Raw genomic sequence first — 17,316 nt, forward strand, 5'->3', positions numbered from 1 at the left:
ACATAGGGGAAGCCAACCAGAAGGAAAAATTAATTCTCCCTTGTCCCTGCCATTTCCACCCAAATCCAAAAATGAGATGAAGATGAGAGGGAGGGGATGGAGCAATAATTGTGGGGAGAATCCCAATCTTTCCTGAATCTCCAGATTGATAAACGAGAGTCTAGGTTAAATGGGAAACCGTGAACTTCCTACAAGCCACATGTGAAGGCTGTATAACGGTTAGGTAACATTGTCAGAAATCTTGTTTTGAAATTTCCATTCAAGGATGTAAGCCATCCAAATAGAATAAAGAATGAGGAAGCTTAGGGGTAATGGATGTGATTACTATATTGATTGTGGTGACAGATACACATATACACACATTAATAAATTGTACACTTTAAATAAGTTTAGTCTATTATATATCAATTAAACCTCCATAAACCTGTTAAAAAAGTAAACTAAAATAAATCAGATTAATAACATGGAAAAATTTGAGGAAGACATAAAATTTAAAATAAATTTTAGAATTTCCTAAATAATTATTGTTAATGTTAATGTTTTTGAAGAAGAAAATTCATAGAGGAAAAAATAATGATTTGGACCTATAATTCCAGATGCCACTGCAAATCCTAGGCAATGAGGAGGAGAAGATAACTGTGTGCTCAAGTGCTCAGCTCTCTCGGGGAACGGCCGGTAAAACCTGCTTAACTGTTGAAGTTCACAATGAAACATATGTGTATCTTTAATGTAAAGTTATCCAATAATGGATGTAAACTTCTAAATAACTAGCAAAAGAGGAAAAAATTAAAGAAAATTTAACAACTCTCAAAGACAGAAAGGTTTATGTACAGTAGATTCATTTTTGTACAAAATTACAGTGAGATGAAATACACAAAGTCGTTACCGTTGACACTAATCTCCCTTCTTTAGTGGGATTTTATTGGAAACACTTACCGCTCCCAGAAAGCACCACAAGGTTTTCTTCCAGAATGTTTTACAATCATGTCACTGAGCACAGGCGTGTTCTGTGAATATTAATAGCCTGATTCCAAGCTGTTCATCAGCGGTGACCTTCAAGCATGCTAAGTACTCTTCGCAAAGCTGGAATTTAGAGAAAGAGAACTTGTACACCAGAATCTCATTTCCTCTTTACAGTACAAAAGTGAGAGAACTGGAGGGAAGAAGGAGGTGCTTGGTGTCTTCTGTCAACCACACAATTAGTACCAAACGGATTTTAATTTAATGAGAACCATCAACACACTTGAATATGATATTTCTCCAGAATAGGATCATTGGGAAAAATCATCCTTCTGTATAGCATGGTTATTGTCCAACTATACTGATTGGTCCTTGAGGTTTTAGCTCAGGCATAGAGAAATTGGCCAAAGAGCACAATAGAAATTTCAGAAACAGATCCTCAGATATATGGACACTTGCTGTTTCTTGGAAGTGTTGTTAAAAATTAGTAGGGGAAAAAATGGACTGTTCAATATATAGTTTTGAGACATTTTATTATTCATATGTAAAAACATTATCCCTATTTTACATCATATTCAAAAATATACAAATGTGGAAGAAAATACAGAAAAATATCTTGAACTTGGATTAGGAAAAGATTTCTTAAAAATGATTTCTTAAACAAAAAGCACAAGATATAAAAGATTAATAAATGTGACAACTTTAAAATTAAAAACCTGTATACAGTAATACATGAATAAAGAGATATACCACAGACTGAGAGAAGACATTTACAAACCATATAAAAATTATTTATATTCAGAATATATAAGAGCTTATTCAAGTGAATAAGAAAAAGGCAGAAAACTAGTCATAAAATGGGCAAAGGCTACTTACAGGCATTTCACAAAGGGTAAATCTGAATGGCTAATAAGCGTATTATCAGCAATGTTCAACCTCATTAATAATTAAAATGCTAATTAAAATAAGGATGTTAATTTAGACCCATTCAGACTGACATATATTTTAAAAGCCTGATTTTTTTCAAGTTTTGGTGAGGACTTGTAGTATCAGGAACTCTCGAACATGACAGGAATGTAGATTTTAAGTTCCATCTGTGGAGATTAATCCAACAATATCTAGCAAAGTGGAAGATGCCTATACCCTGTGGACTAGCAAGTCTATTTTATGTACCTTAAAGAAACTCTTGCAGGTGTACAAGGATCTATACACACGAATGCTCATTTCAACAACATTTCATCCACAGGAGAGTGGGTAAATAAATTATGGTGCCTTTGTGCAGTGAAATATTATGCAGTCATGAAAAATGAATGAATTAGAGCAACATGTATCAATACAAATAAATCTCAAAACAATGCTGAATGTATAAAGCAAGATACAGAAGTACATGTATAGTTTATTATAAGTCCCTATATTTTTATATTCATGAAATATTTTGTAATTTTTATAGGTAAGAAAATAGAATAAAAACTTTCATTACGAGCACCAGGAAGCAGACAATGGTATCCCTTTTCAGTGTGCCCGACAGCAGCTTTTTTAAGCACAGAGTTAAAGTCTAAGATGGGTCTCATGTTAACCAAAATACCCTGAGAAGGAATTTATATTACATATGGTTATCTGTTAAAAACAACAGCAACAGCAGACTCACCATTTCTTTTTCCAAAGACGCTGGCATCTGATAGCATTCAAAGCAGATAAGTAATGAAGGAATCTCCATCATGTTCCTTTAAATCTGCAAAGTAACCTAGCGCAGTGAATCACAGCACTTCTGGGCGCCTCCAACCTGTTAGAGGTGCATGTGGAAGTGCTGAAGAAAAAGTGAGGAAGGGAAGGAAGACAGCCGGAGCAACTGGAGAGAGCTAACTGTACATAGATTGAGCAAATAAAGATACCAGATGCTTAGGTAAGTTTAAATTTCAGATAAACAATAAATAATTTTCTAGTAAAGGTACTCTCAGAACTCAGAAATTCACTCCAAGCACGAGAATTTCTGTTAGGAAGTAATGTGGAGTAGCAGAGAAGAGAAAGCAAAGCAGGGCTTGCTGGCCAGCCGACCCGAGCTCGAACGCAGTTCTCGCTGCCTGAGCTCCATTTCCTCATTGCTTGAAGGAGGATAGCAGTAAGTACCTTACAAGAGCAGCTGAAATAGCGCGTGTAAGAACCCGGCTCACAGTGGTTTCTCAAGAAATAACTTTTTAAAACCAATTTTACAATCATTGAATGCTTTCTGTGACAATCCCTTCGCTAGGTATTGGGGCCATAAAGAAGAGGAAGAAATAATCTCATTCCAAAAAAGCTCGGTTTTTTTGTGGAACATGTTTATAAACCATATAAGCAAACAATCACAACACAACCTGGGATGTTCTGTAACACAGTTGTGTGTACACGATGTCGTCGATCACGTGATCAGAAATCACCGGTGGATTTCTTCCGCTCCTTTTACCGCAAACACCGGAGGCCTGAGCCTTCCATCGAGGGGCCTCCGCGGTCCAGCCCGGAGACATCTATGCCGCTGACGCTTGACGCCGCTCTGCGCACGCCTCTACTCTCACATTTCCTGGAACGTGTCTTAGCCTTTGGCTCATACTGTTCCTGCCAGTCAAAATTACTTGTCAAAATCCAACCCAACTTTTGAGGTTTACTGCAAAGCGCGCTTCCTTCTCGCAGTTCCACCCCGTCCGCTCCGTAGAATTGGTCTCTCCTTCCTCTATGCCATGAAGCATGTTCACCCGGACCACTGCTGTGGAACGCAAACTTAAGGGCTTTAGACTGTAGCTCCCTTTCTCCTGCGCTAGACTGGGCAGGAAGGCAATGCATTCATTTGTGTGTCACCCCCACACATAGCATATGGCAGCTGTTCAAAAATACTTGTGCTGCCTGTCTGAACCGAGCTAGGCTATTGTTTCTATGAATGCAAATAAACAATCGTCATAACGAAATCCTTTCTCAGGCAAGTGCCTGAGAGCAAGGTTTTGAATTCAATTGAGACTTGAAAACTTGGCATATTTTTTGTATTAAGCGACCCAGAATTGGCAATAAAGCATACTCCAGTGTAGACGAAAAGGTAACAAGTGTATATGTATTGTGAACTAAAAGTTGAGAGGAAATATGTAAAATACAATGTTTTTATAAAAATGCCATTATTATTATTATATTATTATTGAAACCTGCAAACAGCCACTGATGATTAAGTAGCTAGGAACTAAAGTTTTTTTTCCTTTTTGCAATTAGTAACTACAGCTGTTAGCTGTTTAACCCACCCAGCGTTAATGTGCTGCTTAGGCAATATGCTATCTGACTCCCACCAGGCTCCTATGGATAACATCTCCCTGGAGCCTGGGTCACCATGGTAATGGGCATGTGAGCTGTTCTTCAGGAATTAGAACTTCTTGTCCACTTCAGGCCAGTTGAGACCACCAACTCATCAACTGGGCCCACACAGATGTCTGATAGGTGACTTTTTGACATCAAGAGGCCAAAAACTCCACCCTCAGATCATGCTCACGCCACCATTTTGTGAGCATTCATCCTATGAAGAGGCATGGAGTCTGACTACATTTGTGCAAATCATCAATTACCTCACCTCCAATCACCTCCCATCACCTCTCTGCACATTTCAGACCACCTTGCCCCCTATCCCACAAAGATCCCTGAGTCCCCGTTTTCAGGGAAGCGGACTTGAGGCTCATGCTCTTGCTTCCTCACGTAGCTGCCTTGTGAGTAAACCCTTTCTCTGCTGCAATCTCGTCGTCTCAGTGTTTGGCTGTCTGGGCAGTAGGCAAAATTGAACCTGGTTCAGTAACAATTTGGCAAGCCAGCCAGGAGGTAAGTCCAAACAGACCCCTTTGCCCGAGATTCATCAGCCCTTTGCCAGTGTGGAGAACCTGTGGACAAGTCCAGCAGCTGCCGGGAGCATTTCTCCTGGGACTGTTTTGAGATTCTTTCCCAGCTTGGTGCATATTTTCACTTTGCGGTAAAGAGACAGTTTCTGGGTTTGGAAGATGTCTTTTTGGTGAGTAACTTCAGTGCAAGTAACTAGCTTCTTATTTCTTCTTCCTTTTGGTCTGACTTCTGAAAGGAAGCCTTGGTTTGGCAGGGAATGCCCCACGTGACTTCCAAAAAAGTAGGCATTTGTCTGGCCTTCATTGTGAGGGTTTTGGTTTTGAAGACCCTGGATATTAAGGAAGAATTAGGTGATCTGTTCACAGAAGTTCTCTTGGCTTGGCTTGTTTTGGTTTTGAAATCTGATTCTAGCTGCAGCGTAAGTATACTTTGACCGGCTGTGTCTAAATTCTGAAACAATGGGTAATGCTAATTCAGTTCCCACCTGCATTCTTCAAAATTGAGCAACTTTTAGGTACAAGTCCATGAAACAGGAAAAGGCGATATTCTTTTATAACACTTCATGGCCACAATCAGAGAGCTGTTGCAGTGACTACTCTTAAGAACTTGATCAAATTTGGAAGCTCAGCTTCCTCTCATGGTCTTATAGATCCTAATGAAAGCTCCACACCCCACCCCCACCCCCAGGAGCACTCCTCTGGGTTCTAGTTTCAGAGAGTCTGCGCTCCACCTCTAGGAACTCTCCTCTGTTTTCTGGGCATCTGGAGTTATTCCAGGTTGGTCCCTTGGTCAGTCATGGGACTGACAATCTGGAACCCTGTTTTATCTCCTGTTAAGAACTTGTTGAGTATTTTAGGCACCTACTGAGTCAGTTATGGTGACAGGAGACCTGTAATTTATTCTGTAGACTGTCTTGCCCAGGAACTGTTGTTTGTGTGCCCCTTATCTTGGTATCCCTTGGGAAGAGGCTGTGAGGGTGAGGCCTGATCGTCTCTTTGCCTTCTTTGTCTGTCTCATTCATCACCCTCTGTTGTCACCAAGTTGAGGTTAAGCTTGGGCTGGACCTGAGCAGAACCTGGACCATCTGTAAAATCGAAACTTGGAAACATTTTGCCAAGGACTTGACTCTCAGCTCTGGCCCTGGGAGCCCCAGCCAGCTCTAGGTCTTTTCCTCTTGCCTCCCTGGCTCATCTTGTGCTGGCTCAGGGACTAAGTGCACAGGCTGAGTGGGACTTCACTAAATCTTATAAGTACGTTGTCACCCACAGTCAGGCTCTGCACCTTTCTCCAGGCCCGCTGTCAGTCAGACACCAGCTTTACCACCATGGGGAGCACCCCAAGCATCCCTGGAGACTCACCCCTTGTGTGCATTTTAATTATTTGGAAACACTTTCAATTTTGGATGGGTTACACCCCAGAAACTCCATCTTGGAGAAAACTTGACTGCTTTCTCTGTGCCTTTGTGATGCAGTTGGACAGGTAGATCAACTTATAATATCACATGAGTTACAACTCAATTTCTGAGAAATCAAGAGCAATTGTCCTAAAACAAAAATCCTTGTAAGATGGAAATGCAGCTCTAGAGGCAGTTCGGGTTCCACCCACTTCCCTTATCTCAAAGAGACTGCAAATCCTATGGGGAATATCTGGCCCATCACTAATTCCTAGGACTGAAATTTAAAAAAAAGGGGGGGAAATGACCATGAGAGTGCTCTCACCAAAAGTCTAGCATCTTGAGTGTCCTTTTCTACAAATATCAGTAAAAAGGCTTTTAAAAAAATCTGAATTCATGACTAGTGTATTATTGTACCTGATTCATGGCAGTAATTTTAAAACAATAGATGTGGAGACTCTATGTATGTATGTTATATATGTGGGATATTTTACCTCCAGATGGTATAATTTCTAAAGAGCTCTATACAATTGGCTGAAAGTAAGCACTTACATAAATTCTAAATGTAATGGAAACTAGCCCAAATTTTATTCAACTTAATATGATAAAATCAATCTTTGGTGAATGAAAGCTTATTTAAGTTTGTTGGTTTGATTAAGATGGACATGTCCTCAGAGTTATCAACATTGGATATGATGCAAACACATAGCCTTTACTCTATATTTATTGGTCAAATAAGCTGACGTTATCTCTGTTACTAAACTAGTTAACAAAAATAATAACTTAAAAGATGGATAATTTGCCATATGTCTCATTAAGTTTTGAAGGCAATCTTAATACTTATTGGGAGTGAGCAAACTAAATGGATGTGAAAAAGATAAAAATGTGTGAACTTTTTGAAATAATTATGTGTTATGGCATCTATATTTAAGATAACTTCTAAAATCTCTCTGGTAACTTGAAACTTTGGAGTTTTGCTAGGTAAAATTGAATGATAAAAAACTCACTGAATATCTTGGTCATTTTTCAAATAGGATAAAATAAAATACTGAAACATTATCATTAGACATGCCTAGGATTATCTACTTTGGACTTCTTATTACAGAGAAACTAAAAAGTGTTTGGACCTATTAGTAAACATGTATTTATTAAAAATTTTACTATGAAGTAGCATGTTTCTAGAAATTATGAAAAGTCTTTATAAACTTGCCAAGCTACAGAATGCTAATGTAAAAGACAGTTCATAATTGCTTGCTTTTTTGTTTTCACTATGGTCTATAAGGGTTAAAAATTCTAATTAACATATGTAATTAAAGCTACTAAAAATTAATAAGGAAAACATCTTTGTTTTCAATGAAAATAAAATGTATGTTTTCAGTAAAGAAGGTTTAAAGAATGGGAATATTTTTGTTTTTTTAAGAAAGATAAATTTGTCCTAAAGCACTAGAATGGGAGCAAAAAAGCATGGGACAAATTCTAAATGTAAAAAGAAAAGTAGGGAAGGTTTGTGGAAGAGAAACCCTACAAAGAGTTTTATGCATGGTTAAGTTGGTTAAGACTGGAGTAAATATAATTAAGTAGATGAGTTTTAGGTCAAAAATAAGCTGGTGAAAAAATTTGATTTTCTCTCCCTTAAAAGGATAATTCTACTGGACTTTTAGTCTGCTCTTGATAAAGAGGTTATAAAAGATTTTTCTTTAACTTTGAGTAAGTCTACCTTAAAAAACAGAAAACCTGTTTTGTTAAAATAACTTCCTAAATTCAAAAAGACTCAGGTCTCTCTATTAAGATTTTTTTTGACTGTTTTAACTCTCTATTTGCCTTTGACTGTTTCTGTTGTCACTTTGGTTGAATGGATGACTGAGCATTGTTTCACAGTGGATGTTGTTTCTTATTTAATGAAGTGTTTTATACTCTTTTGATATTTTTGACAAGCTTCCTCCAAAATTCAAATCCTAAATGAAGTCTTTCTTTTGATCTGAAGGAAAATTTTTTCTTTGAGGATTTTCAGGGGACCCCTGGGACTACTCTTTCTATTAAGAAAAGACACTAAACTGATTAGGCTTATTTGGCGTGATAAGTTACATGGGAAGCATTGTCAAATAAGTGATGATAAACTTTCTTAGGTGATATTATGTGAGTAAATGTTATTGATATAAATGTTTTAAAAATTATATAACATTCCTAAAATTCTGATCTGTCCTGGTTGTCAGCCATAATTCTAGTTAATGTCTTGAAGCATTGTATGTCACAGAAATAGCCTAGTTTCTTTGTCAATTGTCTTTTAGAATCTTTTGTCATTTGCAGATAGTTGCTGTTTTACTCTGATGCTTTTGCAAATATGTTTCATCTTCAGAGAGATTCACGGAAGGGATTCTGACATTTATTCTAGAATACAGGTTTCTGGTAAACTTTCAGATTATAAAACTGAACTGGGTAAGAAATTACAGAACTCTAATGGAGAAACTGATGACTTCATGAAACAGCTAACAGAAAATTAGAATCAAGAATCTATTACACAGGACTGAATGAACTGATGAGGATGATTATAATTTTTAAGACTTTTTGAACTTTTGTTTGAAAGATTGTTGATTTTTCCTAATGTTTTGGTTCTTTTCAGATTTAAGGAAATCTTTTTCTCTTTTCCTTAAGCTAACTATGACTTATAGCAATTTGAGTAAAATTATACCTTTGTAAGCAGAGTTGAAACTTTTTTTCTCTCTACCTGATCCCTCCAGAATGTGGAAACTCTTAGTGAGTGAGTGTTGTTTTTATGGCAATATAGTTATTTGCGTAAGTATAATAAGAATCTGTTCTCCTTATAACAGGACACAATTGGAAACATTGGTTATATTAGCAAGGCTTTGACTGGAACATAATATTTGAGAGAAACATACAGACTCAGATATGACAAGACAGCTTTTGAGGAACAAATGTTGACTTTCTGGAAATATTGGCATGGTACCTTGTTTAAAGGGTTCCCAGAAACCATACTGGGTAAGTAAGGAAGGTCACTTATCTGGCAGGTGCAAGGAACCTCAATATTTTGGGGAACCTCAAGAGAAGAGAGGAATTCCTCCAAATCTCAGGTATCACAGGTGAAGCCTGATCATGAATCCTTGGCTTGGCTTTTCTGTCCTTGAGAGTCCTTTAAAGTTCAATCTGAGATTCCTTACAAAAAGTTCCAGGAAAGCAGATTTAAAAGAGTCTGTATGATCAATGGCTATTCTTGCTCTTCTTATGTAAATAATTGGGCCAAGATCACTGAAACTAAATTTATTTTGCAAACCAGTTAGTCTTAATTTGGTTATCTTTTATTATTTTAGAGGGTGATTTTAGAGAGAAAAATTATGTTTCAATAGAAACTATAGTGCACATTCATGGATATTAGGTTCTAATTCTGTTAATAATTGTCTTTGAGGTTTTTGTTTTATATCTGTTAACTGAATTATTCTAGTCTCCTGAAATATCTGTCTCAAATCTCCAAACTAACGTTTTCAATTTTTTCCATCATTTTCACTTGGAATCATTGAGAACTGAACCGGACCTTTTTCCTGACGTCTTGCAAACTGAAGCTAGACAACTTGATATTAACTTAAGAGAGATTCATGTCTGCTGCTGTGTAAGATACGTGAAAACCTGATGACATCATCAGAGGCATTTCAACCTGCAGAAGATGCTTCAACTCTGCCACTTAGAAATATTTTTGACTGGCCGCTGCCTGGTCTCAGAAAGGTTTATAATTTGCTCCCACCATTAACCTTCTTTTTCTTTTTGTCTCTCTAGAAATACTTCTTATTAAATACCTGGTTACTTGCTTATATAATATAGGCCTAACTTCAGGAGCCCACCTGAATCACCATCTTCCTAATGACTGGTTCAATGAGATAAACAACCTCTGCCCCTCATCAGCAGGATATCCCTCAAGATTGAGGGGTAAACAACAAAAGGGGGTATTGAAACTGGCAAACAGTTAGACATTGATGATTAAGTAGCTAGGGACTAAAGGTTTTTTTTCCTTTTTGAAATTACTGATTATAGCTTTTAGTTGTCTCCCCACCCAGTGTTAACTGTGCTGTTTAGGCAATATGCTATCTGACTCCCACCAAGTTCCTATAGATAACATCTCCCTGGAGCCTGTGTCACCATGCTAATGGGTGTGTGAGCTGTTCTTCAGGAATTAGAACTCCTTGTCCACTTCAGGTCAGTTGAGACCTCCAACTCATGAACAGATGTCCAATAAGCAACTTTTTGACATCAAGAGGCTAAAAACTACAGACCGCCTTGCCCCCACCCTATAAATATCCCTGAATACCTGTTTCTGGGAAGTGGATTTGAGACTTGTTCTCTTGATTCCTCACTTGGATGCTGTGTAATTAAACTCTCCCTCTCTGCTGCAATCTTGCTGTCTCAGTGTTTGGCTTTCCAGGCAATGGGAAAAATGAACCTGGGTTCAGTAACATTATTATATATGTTAGGTTATGTATAGAAAAAATCTTGAAAAATATATACTAACTTATTATTGCTAGGAATGGAATTATGGAAAATTTACTTTTTCTAAATTATAGACTTCTGCAGTATTTAAATGTTGATGAGCAAGTTTTAGTTTTCTAAACAGAAAAAAAACTTCTTAAAAATCAATTAATTAACACAAGGAGTTATGTCATTCAGTCTTTTGTCCATTACTGTTTTCAGATTAAAAATTTTATTTTTATTTAACATAAAAAAGTAAGACTGTTCCTTAAATAAATGAGTGGCAGTAATTTTTTTTTGAGGAAGATTAGCCATCAATCCTCCTCTTTTTGCTGAGTAAGATTGGCCCTGAGCTAACATCTGTGCTCATCTTCCTCTACTTTATATGTGGGATGCCTGCCACAGCATGGCTTGATAAGCAGTGCATAGGTCCACACCTAGGATCCAAACCAGCAAACCCTGGGCCGCCAAAGCAGAGCACACAAATTTATCTGCTACACCACCAGGCCATCTCCAGTAATTCTATTTTTTTTAAGTAAAAATAAACCCACTTCCCATGCCTTTCTTCTCTATTGTTTTGGGGACCTAAAGGAAACAGCAAACTTGTATCATGACATTAGGACTCATATAAAAGACTGTCGGTGCAAAACAACCAATAACGATTCTATAGATAAGAGAGATAAGGTGAGTTTTACTTGAGCCAGAGTGAAGATTATAAGCCAGAAACCTCTTTTCCAGAAAAGAAGAAAGCATTCTGGAGAAGGGTGGCTTTCAGTACAGTCTTATATCTTTTTAGAACAAAGAACATGCATTAAAACACACTCAGGATACATTTTCAAAGTTTCAAAGAGACATTTAGTTGCTAATTAACAGGTCAACATGACCTTGATGTTGGGAAAGGGACTAATACAGGCATTACCAGTAGGGCAAAGGAGGGGAAGTATGCATTCTGAAGAGAGTGCATTCTCTACTTTAATGGTTAAAGCAGATGTACAATGTATGTTCGATGGGCCATAAGTCAGGGTCCTTTAGTGCCAGCTGAATCAGTTTGACTGAACCTGAATAGTTACCCCATATTTCTCAATATGTGAAAATCTCTCGACAAGACAAAAATAGTCAACCAAAATTATTTCCTGGACTTTTTCCCTGTCTTCATTAGTCTGACATAGTTAGGCACTTCATTTTTTGGTCCAATCTTCTTCAATGTTAGTTGAAAAAAATTTATCTAATATTGCACATAATGAGTCAAGTGGAAGCCATCAAGTGCAGTATTGATTTAGCAAAGGGAGAAGGGGAGCAGGCGCTTCATATTTTCCTGCTTTCCTTGGGAAGGTTAAAGAGAACTTAATTCAACCTGAAGTGGTGTAAATATCCTGAGATGAAGCCCCTTTACCAGAAGTGATGTAGGGGACCTTACTGCTATCTCAAAGCGAAAGCACAGCTTCTGTGAGCAAGTTTACAGCAGCTGGGGGCAGAGGGCAGAGGTGCAAGCACGGGGCAGTGGGAAATGGAACATGCTCCCTGAGCTGGCAAGGAAATTAACAATATCCCCAGAACGATCTTCATCAAATGTTCTTTTCAATACTTAAAGCGCTGCTGAGAAAGTAAAAAAGAAGCGTATCTCATCTTGAAATGTCCTTGAATGTTCACTGTTTAATTTTATTTTGGGAACCTCTTGATGCTGGAACAGCTGTAAGGAAACATCTTCCCTTTTCTAGCTTCCTGGGAGGGAACTGAATGATAGGTGAAGGCAAACCAGAACCGAGAGGAGCAGAAATCTCCATCCCTGTTCAGGATTAGGGAGAATCAACCTTACAAAGATATAGTTCCATTCTACAAATGCTAGGGGATAAATAGAATAGAGATACTGGGCTTTGAACTTCTTTATTTGGGAAGTGTTACAGAATTGCTAGGTGACTTTAGTTCTCACAAGCATGAGTCTTTCACTGAGGATTCCTCTTATTCAACATTTCCTTCTTTTATTCGTCCATTTACTCAATGAATATGTATTAAGTGCTCACTATGTCCAAAGCACTGCTAAGTACTCATGAGACCATGTCACAGATGCTTAGCACTCAGGAATACTATTAATAGGTTTCTCCTACTCACACAGAGGGAAGAATGGACATTACTCCTCCTCCTTGCATTCTGGCTGCCAACTCTCATTTCTGTTTGCATCGGGCCTGCTCTGGATTGCATTAACCTTTAACTAGTTACTTTTAATCTGCATGAAGTGACTCAACATTGGTTAGGACTATATGTGAATTAGGAGTCAATAAGTTTTGAATAGCACTTTCAGGCCCTCTCATATAGAAAAAAATTTAAACAATTTAATGCAGTGGTTCATAAACTTTACTGTACATTGGAATCACCTGGAAGGTTCTTTAAAACCCTGATGCTCCAGCTGCATCCATACTAGGTAAATCATAATCTCTGGGAGTGAGACCAGGCAACAGTATTTTTTTACAGCTCCCCACGTGATTTCAGTACGTGGCCAAGGGTGAGAACCAATGCTTAATGAAACTTGGGACAACTATGTCCTCGCATCTGGGATTTGCTTTACCTTATTCTCTAGGTTTTTGTTTGTTGGTTGGTGGGTTGGTTGGTTTGTTTTTTGCTCTATTTCTGACAGCTGGGTTGCTGGAAATTTCACTCAGTGAACACTAGGGTGTCTTTTCTAAAGATCATAGATATTTAGATATACAATCATGTGTTGCTTAATAATGGGGATATGTTCAGAGAAATGCATTGTTAGGCAATTTTGCCATTACACAAACATCATAGCATGCACTTACACAAAGCTAGATGGTATAGCCTACTGTACACATAGGCTATATGGCACTAACTTTTTGGGACCACTGACATGTATGAGGTCTGTTGTTGACTGAAATGTTGCATAACTAGTTATTAGAACTCAGAGTAGTCCAGCCATTCCAAGATAGCCAATGCCAAGCGTCAAGACCTGTATTTCTCCAACCAAGGGTAGAACATGAGGGAAATTCCAAAGCACTTACAGAAACTTAATCAGCAAATCTCTAAGCACTTGCCTAGTGATCAAAGTGTAGGAACTACATCATATACAGAAATAAAGCTAGCCACCCTCAGCATGCTCCTTCCTTCATCTCTTCCTCCCCTCCTTTTCCTGAACTCTTTTGCAACACTACAAAGGCAAATGGAAAGAGCAGAAGAGCAAATATTTGTGAAATGTTTATATCTAAAAGATTATTTAGAATATGTGGGGGAAGCAGTTTAGAAATTCTTAAGAGACTAATTCTCCCTTTTATGAACCTAGATGTATTTCCCAGGGTCTTCATTTCAATACCCAAAGTTTTATACCTAAATCAAACATTACACCCAAACAATACATGGGGCCAAAAATGACCTAATGAAACCAACTCACTTTCACAGATGAAAGTGAGGAAGGAGTACATCTGATTTCACACAAAACGGTCACCTGGATAAAAGGTGCAGTCAGTGTTGGAAACAGCAGGAGTTCATATAAAGAGGAACTCCAGCACAAATGTAGCACAAATGCTGTTTGCACACATGCTGAGCATTGTCATAGCTCTGTCCCAATTCTCACCATCAAAAGACCAAGTTTATAGTTCTCAGAAGATGTCAGCACTTCATTTGGATTTTTTAAATTATGAAATATTCTGCAAAGTAAAAATAAAACAAAAACCTATACACCTAAAGTCAAACACAAGAAATAAAACGTTAAAACTACAACAAATTCCCTCTCTCTACCTACCCCAGATCCCATTTTCCCTCCCTCCCTCCCTCCTACAAAGAAAATTTCTGTATTAAATTTGAGGTTTGTCATTTTCATTAATATTGCTGTTTATTCTGTCTGTTCAGGCCATAAACAATATATAATATTGGTTTGCATGTTTTAAGCTATAAAATGGAATCAAACGCTGTGTGCTTATACAATTTGCTTTTTATCTTTCAATGTAATATCTGTGAGACTCGTCTGTATTGATATATGTACTGTCTTATTCATTTTTGCTTCTGTAGAATATTCCATCGTATGAGTTACATCGATATTTCATATTTTTAACAGTTTGTATTGTCATCCATTTGTGTTTTTACCTTTTATGGTTTTCAAATTTTTCACTATAATGATGCTGCTGTGCACATTTTTGTGCTCGTATGGTTGCATATTCCTAATATATATATACCCAGGACTGGAATTACTGGACCACATACAATTTCAATTCTACTGTATATTGTTAAATTGATCTACAAAGTAGTTATTCCATAAATGTATACTCCCACAAGCACTGGATGAGAGTCCCTAATTTTAATTTTCTGGCAACGCTCTAGGAATTCTCTAGCAAAGCTTAGCCAGCACATCGCTTAAATGAGAATCACAATGAATGGCATTCTTCTGGTATAAAATGTCACTCGATGCTCCACTGCTAAAGTTGGATCTTACAGTCTCTGAACCTTTTAAGGAAAGATAACTTGAGTAGGTATTATTGGAGTGTAGATATTTTTAAAATTCCAAAAGCATTTTACAAATAAGTAGAACATGAATTTAATGATGGTAGTTGGGTCCATAGGGATAACATTTATAGAATAGTTTTAGTGATGAATTTTGACTCAGGCAAGTAGGCACAGGATTAAAAATACCCATTCTGTTTAGGCATTAAATTTAATCGTTGGAATAAACTCCACCAAATGCAAATACTTTTTTTTAAGCCAGAGAAGAAGAAAGGAGTAAAACTGCCCATGTGTGAAAGTGAAGGAATCTCTGGCTAGTGCTGGATGGGTCTGGGGTCTGATGGGCATCTACCCAGACTATGAAAGTTAAAAGTTAACAGTATGTTTAATTCTTTTTTATTAAAATTGATGTGTATTTCTGAAGGTGGGCAATTGTGCATATAAGTCACAGCACAAAACCAGCCCTCAGGTTCATGAGGGAGAAAACGTGATCCCTTTGTTTATTTTTTCACTCTCTCATTCAAAAAAATTATACTTGTGGAGAACCTTCTACGCGTCTGTTATTTATGCAGGCACAGTGGTAGGCCAAGGGAGATGTCTGTGCATGCAGAAATTGATATGAATAAACACAAACAATACTGTTTTCTTGCATGCAGATCTCTACTAAGGTGTCTCTGTGTCCTGAGACGTCTCCTTACAAGAGAATTGACATTGCTATTGGCCGACTGAGGGAGAGAAACAGGATGAAACACCCTAGAAACCAAAAGACTCAACTACGTTGGGATTTGTGGAAGCCAGCCTCCAACACGACCTCCTCCTGGTATTCACACCCTTGCGTAGTCCCCTCCCACACTGAATACACACGAGTAACAAATGGCATATGGAAAATACAGGCGTGTGACTCCCGAGGCTCTGTCATAAAGGACACTGCAGCTTCAGCTCGCTCTCTTGGATCACTTTCTCTGGAGGAAGCCAGCTGCTGTTTTGTGAAGACACTCAAGCAGCCATCCAGGGAGACCCACAAGGCAAGGAACCGAATCTTCCCATCAATAGCTAGCCCCTACGAGCTAGCCGCATGTGGACCACCCAGGAAGTGGGTCCTCCAGCCCTGGTCAAGTCTGCAGATGACAACAGCCCCAACTGACATCTTGATTACAACATCAAGAGGGCCTCTGAGCCAGAACCACTCACTTAAGCTGGTCCTGAGTTTCTGATCCATAGAAACTGTGGGGAATAACAAATGTTTATTGTTGTTTGGGGCTGTTAAATTTTAGGTAATTTGTTAGGCAGCAATAGATAACTAATACAGGGCTGGAAAGAGAAAATGAGAGCAATTCTTTCTCCCTTTCTCCAAAACTGTAACAATGCTTCTCTTTATTTTTTTATTTAAAAAATAAATAAAACAGTCTCCCAGAGAGAAAAACATCTAAGACACCAGCCTCAGGAAAAAGCTAATATAGTAAAAAGGAAAAAAAAAGTGTCACCCAAAATGAGTTTGTTTATTCTCTTATTCAACAAATATTCATTGAGTGTACCATATGTCAGAAACTGTGCTAAGTTAGAGGACTACAAACATGCGCAAGAGCCATGAGTGCTGCCTCATGGAATTTACTTTATAACCAGAGATGCACAATAATCGAGTAAACAAATAATGAAATTCTTATAAATGCCGTGAGTCCACCAAATGGAGTGCTGCAGTATGAGTGGGGGGAGTAGAATCTACTTTAGATAGTGTGGTAGGCAAGGCCTTTCCGAGGAGATGACATCTAAACCAAGACTTGAAGGACAGGAAAAAACGGTCATTGAAAGAAAGGTGGGGAGGGCAAGCCAGGGAGAAAGAATGGCATATCCAAAGGTCCTGAGGTACAGAGACACAGCGAATGAACTGAAGAAGCCAGAATGACAAGCCAGGTGTGAGGAGGATAGTAGCATGAGGGGAGATGGAAGCTTATCTATTTTTCTTCAACATTCTAGGAAAAATAGATCATCATGAGAAGGCAGACTATAAAAATTCTGCTCACACACAATGCCTGTAGACGGTCCCACTCCTTCACACCTAAAGACATAGAATTTGAGAGAAGAAATGGGGTCAAACCACACACCAAACCTGAACACTCAGAACCTGCTGACTCCTCACTTTTCCAAGCCCCAAGCAGAGGTCCTCCTTCCTTTGCCAGGACATCTTGCATTTCTGGACCTAC

General features: G+C 38.1%; 1 long non-coding RNA gene across 8 annotated transcripts in view; it reads right to left on the reverse strand.

The window, feature by feature from the left end:
- LOC106848061 (uncharacterized) overlaps window positions 1-17,316 on the reverse strand; it is a 52,885-nt gene that overhangs the window by 22,696 nt on the left and 12,873 nt on the right. For 3 of the 8 annotated variants that reach the window (XR_006513433.2, XR_001402325.3, XR_011495591.1), the window contains exon 5: window positions 937-1,083. The exons of 1 other annotated variant lie outside the window; for it this stretch is intronic. This is a non-coding gene — a long non-coding RNA (uncharacterized lncRNA). 4 more of the 8 variants (XR_011495588.1, XR_011495589.1, XR_011495590.1 and 1 more) reach the window with 4 other exon arrangements.

Source organism: Equus asinus, chromosome 19, assembly GCF_041296235.1.
Source record: "Equus asinus isolate D_3611 breed Donkey chromosome 19, EquAss-T2T_v2, whole genome shotgun sequence".
NCBI lineage: Eukaryota > Metazoa > Chordata > Mammalia > Perissodactyla > Equidae > Equus > Equus asinus.